We start from the raw sequence: 12,767 nt of genomic DNA on the forward strand, positions 1-12,767 counted from the left end.
CATTGCATATATATATATATATATATCACATCTTCTTTACCCATCATCTTCTAAACTTAAAATTTTTGAAGGCAGGTGTCTTGTCTTAATCATCTTTGTATTTCCATTGCCTAGCCCTGTGGTTAATACATAATGGGACCTCATAAATGCTGAGCTAAGCAGTCTGCATGCTTACCAACACAAAAGCAGTGGTCTTTGACAGCAACACAACTAGTTGAGATGTGGCTCAGAGCTTAGAAGCTGCCTAGCTCAGGGCTGGTAGATACTCAGAATGCACAGCCACCTTCTTGAAGCTAGACCAGCATCGCTGATAAATGTCATATGCCTCAGAACCCTTTTAAATGCTGTACTCCAGGCCATAAACTGACGAGAGTTGCAATCAGGATAACACATTTTACCCACTGAAGATTTGTTCCAACTCCACATTTAAGAGAATACTGAAGCTCAGAGGTCCTTTCAGCTTTTCATTATTAATTAGTGAGAGAGATACAACATTTTGGGGTTTTTTTCTCCTTGCCCACTGTTTTTACCACTGTCATACTCTCTCCACACAGTTTCATTTTAACTGCCATCAAAATTCAAACGATTATTTCTTTCAATTTTGATTTGATTTGCTTGCTTCATAAGATTATGTCTTCTTATAGAAAACTCCAAGGGTATCTGTAATTACTTTGCTGATTTTGTATTTGGTTATATTTTATATTTAATTGTCCTCAAAATAAAGTGGGTCATTTACAGGGACCAAGGAATATTTTATTTAAAGATTCCATTTGCAGTGGTGTTCGTTTGCAATTATAATACTTCCTATGATCATTTTTATTTTTAATACTTCTTTGAAAGAGACTATGTTTTCAATACACAATAATTTATATATGATTCCAAATAGCTTTTTCTACCATGCATTTGAATTATGTACAGACTAAAATCATATTTTGTTTTTTCTCTTAGAAAACCAGTTGGTTTTTGTTCATTGAAAACTTTCCTTGATTCCTTCTCATTTTGAGGTTGGTTTCAGCCAAACTGTTGGTCAGTGACCCGAAGAAAGCATCAGTGGGTTGAGATGGAAGTCACATCCTGCATATGTATCTGTGAACACTCCCATCTCGCCCACACACCTGTACATATAAATCTCACACCCACACACCTGAAAACTTAAAGTGTCCTCTCCATAAAGTCTTTTTTAAGGAAGTTAATTTTATCTTATTTAGAGAATTTGCATGACCTAGACTTGCCTCGATTACTTTTTGTGACCACAGCCCTTCCTATGAATTTTACTCCAGTGGCCATTCTGGAAGAAGCAGCCCTATGAGCCCATGCTGGTCATGGCCCCCTGGCCATGCTTATTGGACTAAAGGTGAACTCTTGATCCAAGTCCAGATGATTCATTGACTGGCCAAGGACTAGTAAGGTTTCTTTCAAATTGAACATAAGATACAATTGGGAAGACGGAAGAGTGAATGATACTTGAACATTTTTTCATGGAACAAAAATGGATTGAGCATTTATTATGTTCCAAGTATTATACTGAAATTAATAGAACTATCCCTTGCCATTCGGACTAGGAGATACATTTTACTTAAATAAAATTAAAATTAAATGTAAGATGAATATCTCTGATAAATGCAACATAGGGCAATATAAGATACTTTGAAAAGATAATATAAACCAGGAATTCTGATTAAGATCAGGCTGATCAGGAATAGACCTCCATGGAAATGACAGTGGGACTGAGCTGAGGTCTGAGGATGAGGAGGAGTTAATTAGGTAAATTGACAGTGAGATACTTGGCAGACAGGTAGAACAGGTACCTTCCTGTGGGAGGGGGAAGGTGAGTCTGAAAAAAGTGGAAGAAAGTCAGTGTTCTGAAAGAAAGTCAAGAGAAAACCAAGATAGTTTGAGAGGGTCTAAGAGAAATAGGCATAAGCCTAACAATGTAGGGTCTTCCATTTAATAGAGTTTTATCTTTATCCAAAGAACCAAAAGTTTTTGAAGAGAGGTACCATATAGGCCAGTTCATTTTTCAAAAATATCCTTCTGGCTCATGTGTCAAGAACTCACTGGATGAAGACCAGGTGAGAGAGGCCAGAAGCAAGGGTTTTGGTGGAGATGGCAAAGTGGTAAGATTGGCGAGAGATCTGGAAGGAAGAGCCACACCTTTTTCCTTTTAATGGGTTGAATCTAAGTTGACTTCTGACTTGTACCACCAGGTTTCGGGAGTATCTGTAGAGAAGGAAGGGAGACCCCAAGTTTGGTCTTAGTTGTCTGGCTTCTGCACGCTGTAGGGTGGAAACCCAGAAGAGATGATGGCTTGGAAATGTGCATTCCCAGGGAGCCATCTCTCAAAGGTACCGGTGAACTATAGGTGAGGATGGGTGCTTAGGTTCAGAGAAGGAGAAAGCCTAGTACTGAGCCCTAAGGGAATTTCACTTTTCAAAACTGAAAGAGGGCAGTGATTTTAGAAAGACATCAATGAGAGATAAAGGTAGGCTAAAACCCAAGAGATAGCTTGTTACACCGAATAAAAGGGAAGAGAGTATTTTAAGGAGGCTAAGGCACTCTGCATGCCTAAAGCATAAAGGACTGGCAGCATTGATGTCGGGGAAGGTGATGATCAACTAGAATTCTTATACATCATCTGTGGTAGCAGAGTATGGTACAAACACCCTAGAATACTATTGCTGATTTCTTTAAAAGTTAAACATGCCTCTACTTTATGACCTAGCAATACTGTGTATAGAGGTTTATAGAAGAGAAATGAAGATGTCTATTCACAAAAATTCTCACACAAGAATGTTCACAGCATCCTTCTTTGTAACAGCTCTAACTGGAAATAGCTGAGACCTCCATTAGCAGAAGAATGAACTTAAAAACTGTGGTATATTCACCCCATAAAATACTGTCCAACAATGAACAGACATAAACCAATGATACAGGAATATACAAATGAATCTCAGAAGCATCACATGGGATTAAAAAAAAAAAAACAGACACAAATAGCACAGACCATATGATTCCACTTACGTGAGGCTCTAGAATAGGCAAAGTTAATCCATGGAGATAGAAACCAGACTGATGTTCTGTTTTATGGTAGTAGGGGTGAGGGGTTGACAGGAAAGGGATGGGGGAAATTTTCTGGAGGGATAGAAATATTCTATATTTTTATAGGGTTCTATATTATACACAGGTATGCATTTGTCAGAACTGATCACACCATATACTTAAGGTCTGCGCATTTCACTGTATGTAAGTTATATCTGAATTAATAAAAAGAAGTTCTGCTGTGACATCAAATGCAAGGACATAATAACAAGCTATTGGATTCAGTAAAAAATGCATGCACTCAGTTGATAAATACCTATAATATGGGTGAATCTTTCAAGAAGTGTGGAAAAAGGGACAAGAGGATATACAAGGAGGGATTTGGGAGGTAGGTCCAATGTGGGCCTCTTTTAAATGGTATTTAAACAAAATACATTTAAGAATATTTAAAAGTTGATGGAGTTCCCATTGTGGTGCATCAGAAATGGAATCTGACTAGTATCCATGAGGATGCAGGTTCAACACCTGGCCTATCTCAGTGGGTCGGGGATCCATCATTGCCATGAGTAGTGATATAGGTCACCGATGTATCTTGGATCTCACATTGCTGTGGCTGTGCAATCAGCAGCTGCAGCTCCGATTTTGACCCTTAGCCTGGGAAACTCCATATGCTGCAAGTGTGGCCCTAAAAAGCAAAAAGAAAAAAGAGAGAGAGAGAGAGTAACAATATTTAAAAGTTGATGGAAAGAATATAGTGAACAAGATGGTCTGAATAAAAGAGGGTATAGATTTGTGACTGGAAGGATAAGGAACCTTGCGTCTGACAGTTTCTGTTTTTTTCTATGAAGTAGGACTTGAGCCATATTCTGAGAGTGATGGGAGTTGGGTATTGGGGGGGTGAGAAGGAGAGTTTGAAATAGTTGAGATGGAAAGCAGGAGTGCAGATGGAATGGAAGATTCCAGAGGAAGCCACATTGGGCCACATGCAAGAAGAGTCAGCGGGGAGGGAGGCTTTCAGATATGAGGCTTACAGATAAGAGAGGCCTTTCAGCCCATGAGACCCCAAGCAAAGAGCCTTTGATCCTGAAGACCCTGCTGAGTTGCTGTGAGAACAGCTGAACACTTGGCTATGTGATCTTGATCTGACTGGTTTGAGTAGGTTTCTGTTTCTTCCAACTAAAAGAAAGCCCTGATTAGAACTTTGTAGTTCTTCTTACTATACTGCAGACACTAGATATTATCAAGTCTGCATCTTGAATTTTCCCATTCAAAAAGAATATTTTTGGAGTTCCTGTTGTGGCTCATTGGGTTAAGAACCCAACATAGTGTCTGTGAGGATGCCGGTTTGATCCCTGGTCTCATTCAGGGGGTTAAGGATCTGGCCATGCCATGAGCTGTGGCCGTGGCATAGGCTGGTAGCCAACCCCTGGCCTGTAAGCATCCATATGTCATGGGTGTGACTGTAAAAAGAAAAAAGGAAAGAAAGAATATTTTCAATTTAGAAGTAAGACATATATTCAGGTATGTGTGTCTACCTACATAAGCAAAGGTTTAGGAAGTCTCCATGAATGAGCACTCTGTTATCAAGACATACTGTCCTCCCCCTTTTCACAGACATCTCTTCTGTTCATGTTTCTATCCTCTCCCTCAAGATATACCCATTTCTTTTGACTTGAAAGCATTTGGGGATACAGAGTAGAGAGTGACATGGTTTCCCTCCCACCCTTGACCATGAGGCACAGCCCAGGACACACGATGTGATGAAAAGTGCTCTGGCCACTCCAGTTTGACTTGTTTCCCATCTTCTTAGTTAGAGAGTAATTTAGATGTGTTGTAGATCAGGTTCTCTAAAACAGACACCGCAATGAAGATTCTTGTTCAAAAAGTTTATTTGGGGAGTGTTTTCAGGATTAACATCTGTGTGGGAAGGGAAGCAGACAGGTTGGAAAGTGGGAGAAGTTCAGCTGCAGTGTAGGTCCAGTAAGACCTCAGTCAGCCCCTTGGGAGCTGTGAAAATAGATATGGTGTTCTTGCATTGACCAGTCACCGGACTTATGCCACCCAGGGTGTGGGACCTGGCCTTGGGAGAAGGGGTTCTCTTTAGCAAAGGACGATTCAAAGTGCAGGTTGTCAATTAAGATCATCCCCAACATGTATAGGAGTAAGTCCCCCTCACCCCACCTTGAAAGGGGCATCTGGGCAGTTTTACACAGCATCCACTTAAGAATTTTAGCTGAAAATCAATATAAGAAATTTGGTAAAATTAAACATCCCTTAAATGCCTAAAAATTAAAAGAAGCCGTAGGTTAAATATGAAGTCAATTAACAGGATAGATTAAGAATGATGTCAATAAGACAAACCTGCGATTTATGAACAAAACCAAACATTTAAATCAGTTTTTAAGAGTGTCCAGATTGTATGTCTCTTTGGGTAGATTGACAGTATCACCCAAGTCTCAAATTATAAGTCTATCTGTAGAACGCTTGCAAATGCCCATGAGGCAATGAATAAGGTTTGTGGAGCGTGGTGACTTCAATGGAGAACTGATTTATCTGTTTGTTTGTTTTTTCTAAACTTAATTGGAAAGGTGTACCTTCGTGAAACCTCTAGCTCTATAATATTTCTTTCCAGCAATTTTATTTTACAAGCAAGACTATCTACCTGGAACCTCAAATAGTATGGAAGATATGCCATGATTTTAATTCAGTGATATAAGTTTTGGGACAACCATGGCATACGCTTCTCAGAAAACCCCCTCCTTCCATTTAGACCATGGTTCTGCAGACATCTTTGCCTCATCCCTTGAAGTGTGTGCCTTCTGTAAGCACTAAACTCTGTGGACTCCTTGTTCTATAGGAAAACAGAGAAGTGAATTTTAGAAGATTTATTTGGTATTCAGTCTTAATATCCCCATTAAATTAAAAGTATGTGTCAGAACAATTAAGACAAGCAACTTTCAAATTTTCATGGCTTAATCTAGTAAAATTTTATTTCTCACTCACACTCTTCCATCAGAAAGTAATGATCTCTAGAACACATGGCCACAGCCAGGAAAGAGATGGCTGGAGGAGGTTGAATTAACATATGTCCCTACTGGTCATGGGCCATTGGCCAAGGCCAGGCAACTGCAAGAGAGGATAGGAAATGTAGGAGAGCACATGGGACATTTGGTGAGCAATTTAGAGTAATTTGAGTCAATATCTTATTAATTAAGATACTTGTTTCCAGAAGGGGGATATTTTACTTTCCTTAAGATAGAAATAATTAACCTATTGAAGATAGAAGTCAATATTTAGACCCATGGAATTTGAGTCAAAAGGGGCATTAGTATCCAGATCAGTGGTTTCCACAGTGTGTCTGCTGGGTTTTCCCCAGAGTTTTGGGAAATGATAGTGAGTAGACAAGGAGAAAGCTGGTGGGCAGGGTCTAGGCACATAAGTGCAGTAGTGCTATACTGCTGCTTCCTTCCCAGCTCCTGGACTTTGGCTGCTTTGTATTTTGCAAATTGGGGAGCCTAATGAAAATAAAAGGAGTTCTGCAGCAAAATGAATATCTGAAAATTGCTCATCCATCCCAGTACACTCCTTTTGTAGCAGTGGAGGTTTATTCATCCACTTAGCCAATATCTTCGTGCACTTTCTGTGCTCAAGCCCTAATGTAGGCTGTGGGGGCAGAATCCCTGTCCTTCTGGAGTTGACACTCTGGAGTGTCCCAGGGAGTTCAAGTCACAAATAAGACCTAGAACCCACTTCCCCAGCTCTCACCTGCCTGAAATAACAATAAGATTGTTAACAAGAATATTCTGAAGACATCTAGAAAATCCTGGTATTGAAATGACTAGCTTGAGAGGGTCTATGCTTCCCATGGAAAATGGCTTCCATCTTGGAGAAAGAACATAAATATCTTTGAAGTTTTTTTAGGCCTAAAATGTGGGCATTATTTGAATTTCCCTTATCTCTCACTTCTAACATTTAACTGGCCAAGAAATTTTCCTCTCAGAGTCCAGTATGCTTCTGTTACGACCAAGTATTATCATCAGCAACTAACATTTGCACCCAGAGCAGAAAGTGCTTGTTTGTTGGTTCTTACTACTGTTCTGTGAAGTCAGTAAGTAAGACAGTTATTACTACTATCCCTACTTACATAAAAGAGAATAGAGGGGAAATGATTTAGGTCAAGATTACACAGCATGAGCAGTGAATGCTCCATGGAACTGGGAAATAAACTTTATTGTTATTACATCCAGAAACTGAAATGCAGGTCATAAAGAAGAGTTTCTCTGATGTGCACTCTTGTCACTACTAGTAGTAGCAATTATTATGGGATGTAGGAAAGAGAGTGCCAAATGTGTGAATATCAGAATCAAAGAGGCCTGCATTTGCAGCCAGGGCTCCAGAACTCACTGTGTGATCTTGATTAATCACTTTTTCCCTCCGGAAAAAATGGGTCTCATCTGTATAACAGAGCTGGGTAGGAGGATTAACCAAGAGAACAGTGGTTATGTGATGCACTTGGCCCAGCTCACCATAAATGGGTAGCATTAACAACTCTTGTTATAATAATCCTTAGTGTATATTAGTGTGAATGTAAATAGTACTATGCAGCCAGTGTTCACATCTCTTTTAAAGACGGTGCAACTACACTGTATGAGTACTGTTCTCAGAAATACAGAACTTGCCTTGTTGATACCACATAAAGGAATTTTGAATCACAATTGGATCCTCCTTCAGACTTTGTGCTAAGCCCCAATACTCCTATTAATTGGCTTTTTAGCACAATGCAGTTACCTGAGCTTTAGGAACATTGAAGAAGGTGGGTGCTTTTTTCTATACAACTAAGGTAATATCCTTCTATTAGCAGTACTTTGGAATAGGTTTATGGTGCATTATGCCCACAGATTTAATTCTTGACTTTTGTGGTTTTTACTAAGGAAATATTTTGACTCACCTGTTTGGTTTCTAACCTCAGATGAATGCATAGGGATTTATACATAATTCATATGGTCTGTATCCAACAAAACAGGTTGAAATCAAATATCCTATTTCCAACTGGAAATACTCTTTGTACAGGACTGCCTTATTTCAAAAATTAACAGATTTCCTCATTGAATCAAGGGTATTCCTGAGTAAACATTCATAATAAATGCTGAATAAAATATAAAAAATGATCTTCAAAAACATTGTTTAAATGATGAGGGTCTAGTATGAACTTATATTGGTGGACAGTTGAAATGATGGCAATGTTTTCATACAAAATTAAGAGTAACAAAAATAATTTTCCAGTATTTTAAAAAGACGTATACATCACAGCTCTGCTTCTTTGCTGAGATTATGGTGTAATGAAAATATTCAAAAAATATAAAGACATCTAGCCATTACTACCAGGTTCTGGCTCACAGCGTGTCTACCTCTATCACATATTTCTCAAAACACCTGCTTTTAGCTCATGAGAAAATCAAATGTATGTAACAATGACCTGTGTTTTTGTTGGTGAGATTTGTAATTTGAATATATTCAAATTGGAGTATATATTCCATAACATTTCATGCAAATTTCCTCAAATACAAAGCTCCTTTTAGAATTGTCTTTTTGCTTAATCTGCAAAGATTTAAAAGAATCAGAGTAACTCTGGGAATTCACCCTTAACCCTTAATGTTTTTTCCCTTTAAAAGTGAAAATAAGAGGCTGACGCAGTTGCCTTTACCCCATCAGGCACTGCTAAATCTTTTACACTGCTGGGTTGGTTAGAGGGCTGGGTGGTGGGAAAGGTGGGCCATTATGTTTCCATTGACCCTTTGGACTCTTGGTGTTCCTGCCCCTCCACCCCCAAAGAGGGCACTCTTTGGCTTTCAGTTTCCTTTTTTTTTTTTTTTTTTTTGCTTTAGGGAAGAAATACCAAGTCATCTGGGCAGAAATTTAGGCACTTGATTTCCCTTCTTCCCTTCTTTGCTCACTCCTCCTTCTTACAGGAGACAGAAATCTGAGAGCCTCAGTGAGGAATTTTCCTGGAAGAGGGAGATGAAGAACCCACTGTCAACAATGCCAGTCATTTCCAGGGAGGAGGGATGTTCCTTGTTTGCCCTATGGGCTCTCCTCTGCTGGGTAAATCTGAGTCCTTGTGTGGTCCTGTTGGAAGGGAGTCTGTCTTTTAAAGAGAAGCCAGGCAGATAGGAGTACGCTCCTTCTAGGAGAGTCAGACTCTCGTGGTCAAATCAGCATCTTTGACACTATGGGCGGCTGCCTGTGATGCACTTAATTTCCTTGTAGACAAAACAGAAACATGGATGAGGCAGAAGTTTGCCTTTAGAAAGGAAGAGGGTGCTGTGTTGGCGGCACAGTCAGTGGTGAAGTTCAGGCACCCCCTATTATTTTCCCTTCAGCATGATGTTACAGTATGTTTTCTTCAAGCCTAAATGAACCTTTTATCTGGTAATTAACATTTTTACTGTGTTTCTCCTTCCACCATATATTTTTGTTTAGAAAATTAAGACCCAGAGCCAAAGTCAGTGTTTGTTTGCAGAGTATGTGTTTAAACTCGTAGGAAATGATTAGAAGGTAAAATGAGAAAGTTAAAAATCATTTCATCTCAACTTCCTTGATTGCCCGTATATCACTCTTTTTTTTGTTTTTTTTTTGTCTTTTTGCCATTTCTTGGGCTGCTCCTACGACATATGGAGGTTCCCAGGCTAGGGGTCGAATCGGAGCTGTAGCCTCAGGCCTACACCAGAGCCACAGCAACGCGGGATCCAAGGGATCCGAGCTGCGTCTACAACCTACACCACAGCTCACGGCAACACCGGATCCTTAACCCACTGAGCAAGGGCAGGGATCGAACCTGCAACCTCATGGTTCCTAGTCAGTTTCCTTAACCACTGTGCCACAATGGGAACTCCGCCGGTATTTCACTCTTTTGATCTTACTGTCTTTTGGGCTTATTTCTGACCTACATTCATTGAAAACAGTACTGAATTTGTCTTTTCCTGCCTGCATGAAGTGACAGATGTAACCACAGAGTGAGTTTAGTGGTCTCTCTGTCGTGACCTGCATTGTGACATACTCACATACTCGAAAAGATGACCCTGAGCTTGTGAAACCTGTGGGAAGCAGACATACTAATCACAGTCTAGGCTCAGGAAATCCTAGATCTCAGGCTCGATTCTGCATGCTCTAATCTAACCCTCTAGGGTCTCTGAGTTTTCAAGAATGTTCCATTCATTTTAATTAATTAATTGCTTAATTAAAATACTGTTTTGGCCCTGTCTTGCAGAGGTGCACTAAAATGAACAACAATTACATGATTCTGTAAGTTACTGCCGAGCTTATTAAACTTTTAGGAAGCTGTTTTTCAGGAACATGTCAGAGCTAGTTTTTATTTATCTGGGGTGGTTTATAATTATGGGTAAAGCCGATAATAAAATTTACACTGTTTGAATCAGAAAAAAAAAAAATATTAGTATGTACTCAGCCATTGTTTAAAGGCAACATGAACTCAAAATGTCCTTCCTAGCACTTCCTGTATCGTAGATGTTACGCTGTCTTCCCTCCTCTCAGAAAACACAGAAGTGGCCTGGATGAGGATTCAGCCCATCCCTTTCTCAACGCTGATTGCTCTGAGCAAAGATTTCAGTCTCAGTGTTGGTTTAAAGAGCAAAGTTGCCCCAGAGGAGAGTTAATTTACACAAAGGAAAGAATTTTGAAGCATTGAAACAATCTGGAAGGTGGTAGGAATCAGAGAGGCATTTCTTTATACACACTTGTTCCTGGAACAGAGGAAAATTAAAGATAACCCCATTTGGAATTCTCATTTGGCACTGTGGGTTAAGGCTCCAGTATTGTCACTGCAGCAGCTTGGGTGACTACTGTGGTGTGGGTTAAATCCCTGGCCTAGGAACCCCACATACCTTGGACGCGGCCAAAACAAACAAAAAACAAAGAAAAAAAAAGATAACTGCCCTTTTGAAAGACACTTAGATAACCTGACAGTCCAAAGCTTCAGGGGAAATCAGAACGTTCCATATTTTTAAAATACATAATAACTTCAGAAGGATGGAGAACAAAGTAAAACAAAGGTTTCAGTGTATTTGTCCAATGGCGGAAGCTTTGGCACACAGTGAAATATTGTGTATTTTTGGACTGGACATATTTTAATCAATATGCTGGCTGTGAAATCCCTGGGCTGACCACAGGGTCTGGCACAGCCACTGGGGCCAGTTGGTACATACTCTCCAGTCCGTGAAAACATACTGGGCCACATTATGCTTACCAAACACTTGGAATATTGTAATTTTGTAACCAGGCATGAAGTCGCATATTCTATATGGATAAATGGCATTGATCAGTGTTCCATAATTTTCGTACACATTTAGGTTTTTTTTTTAAACAGACTCTAAAGGCTGTAAAGTGAGGGCTTTATATTTTTAGGGCCATGTTGGCAAAAGTCAACTAAATGTCTGCTACTGCTACTCTGTATGAGTGCCCAGATCTTATAACTTGAATTTATTCTTTCCTGCTCACTTTCTTGGTCTCATCAAGGTATTTAGCCCCTCTGCTCTTTGTCTTTTGTGATCCAGGATGACTTTAAGACATACTTCGTATGTTTTGTTTTTGACGGTGTGTGGTACATGCAGTGCCATTTTGGAAGTACCCTTGTGTGTATGCTCTGCATCTTGGGTAGAGTGCAGACCCAGGGGGCAAAGGAAGTTAGCTGGGGTTATTTCTAAGTAAATTTGGATATTTCAGGGACTGTGTGTAAAAAGTGCCCTCTGAAAGCTCAAAACTTTGCCCCAAGCCAGTGGTTAAATAATATTTTCCAACTCTTTAGTCTACTAAACAGCAAAGAAGAATGTGGGAAGAGCTCCAGCTCCAAAGAACGAGAGGAGTCTATGAGTCTGGCTCCAGCAGGGAGGCTAGGTTAGAAGAGACTGCAAGGGTGACAGTGATAATGGATTCCAATCTAATTTGGGTCTTTGGTTCCCAAAGCAGTGCAGTAGGTCAGGTGAAATCTGAGTATTGTTGCAATGACTTTTGGAAACGCCTCTGAAAGGAGCCACGTTGAAGGCAAACACATCCTTTCTATCGCATCTGTAAGGAATACCCCCTCTGACACCAAATGAGCAGCTCTGTCGAGCACAAGATTATGTAGTTGGCTTGTGCTTTAAGGACCATGTTGAATAAAATATGTGTGTCTGCATGTCACTGGATTCATTGAATTCCACCGCATTACTCATTTAGAGAGGTCTTCTGTGGATGAGAGCCACACAGGAGCTGAGGCTGCCCTTGGGTAGAAAATTCTCTTTGGGTTAAATGCTTATGCAGAGAATTGGAACAGCGAAGGGATTCCTGTCTACCAGTTAAACAGTTTTCTTGTCTTTCTCTCTGTCACATACATATGGCTCAATGCTCATAAATTAAATGCTTATATGGTAAAAATGTACTTTTTTCTGTGGTCACCTGGCTATCGCAAAGGAAAAAGCTTCCCTGAGATCCTCATACTCTGTTTCTTGGTGGATTTAGCCCTGGGAAATAAAAATGTCTATTGGTAAATATTTCTCTCTTCTGAGTGGGTTACCTCTACAGAAATAGACTGGATTTGTTCTCACAAAGTTATATTCACCAGAACCTTGAAACGTGCAAAAGCTTTGAAGTTTTTGCTTCCTTACCACACCATCAGTCTATTGGTGGAAGATTGAAGGGCATTTATTTGTCAAAAATCTGGTGGTGCTTGCCAA

The 12,767-nt window shown here is 39.8% G+C and overlaps 1 protein-coding gene across 1 annotated transcript in view; it reads left to right on the forward strand.

Annotated features, from left to right (window-relative positions):
* RIMS1 (regulating synaptic membrane exocytosis 1) overlaps positions 1-12,767 on the forward strand; it is a 461,151-nt gene that overhangs the window by 12,160 nt on the left and 436,224 nt on the right. The gene's annotated exons all lie outside the window — the stretch shown is intronic.

Source organism: Phacochoerus africanus, chromosome 2, assembly GCF_016906955.1.
Source record: "Phacochoerus africanus isolate WHEZ1 chromosome 2, ROS_Pafr_v1, whole genome shotgun sequence".
Taxonomy (NCBI): Eukaryota; Metazoa; Chordata; class Mammalia; order Artiodactyla; family Suidae; genus Phacochoerus; species Phacochoerus africanus.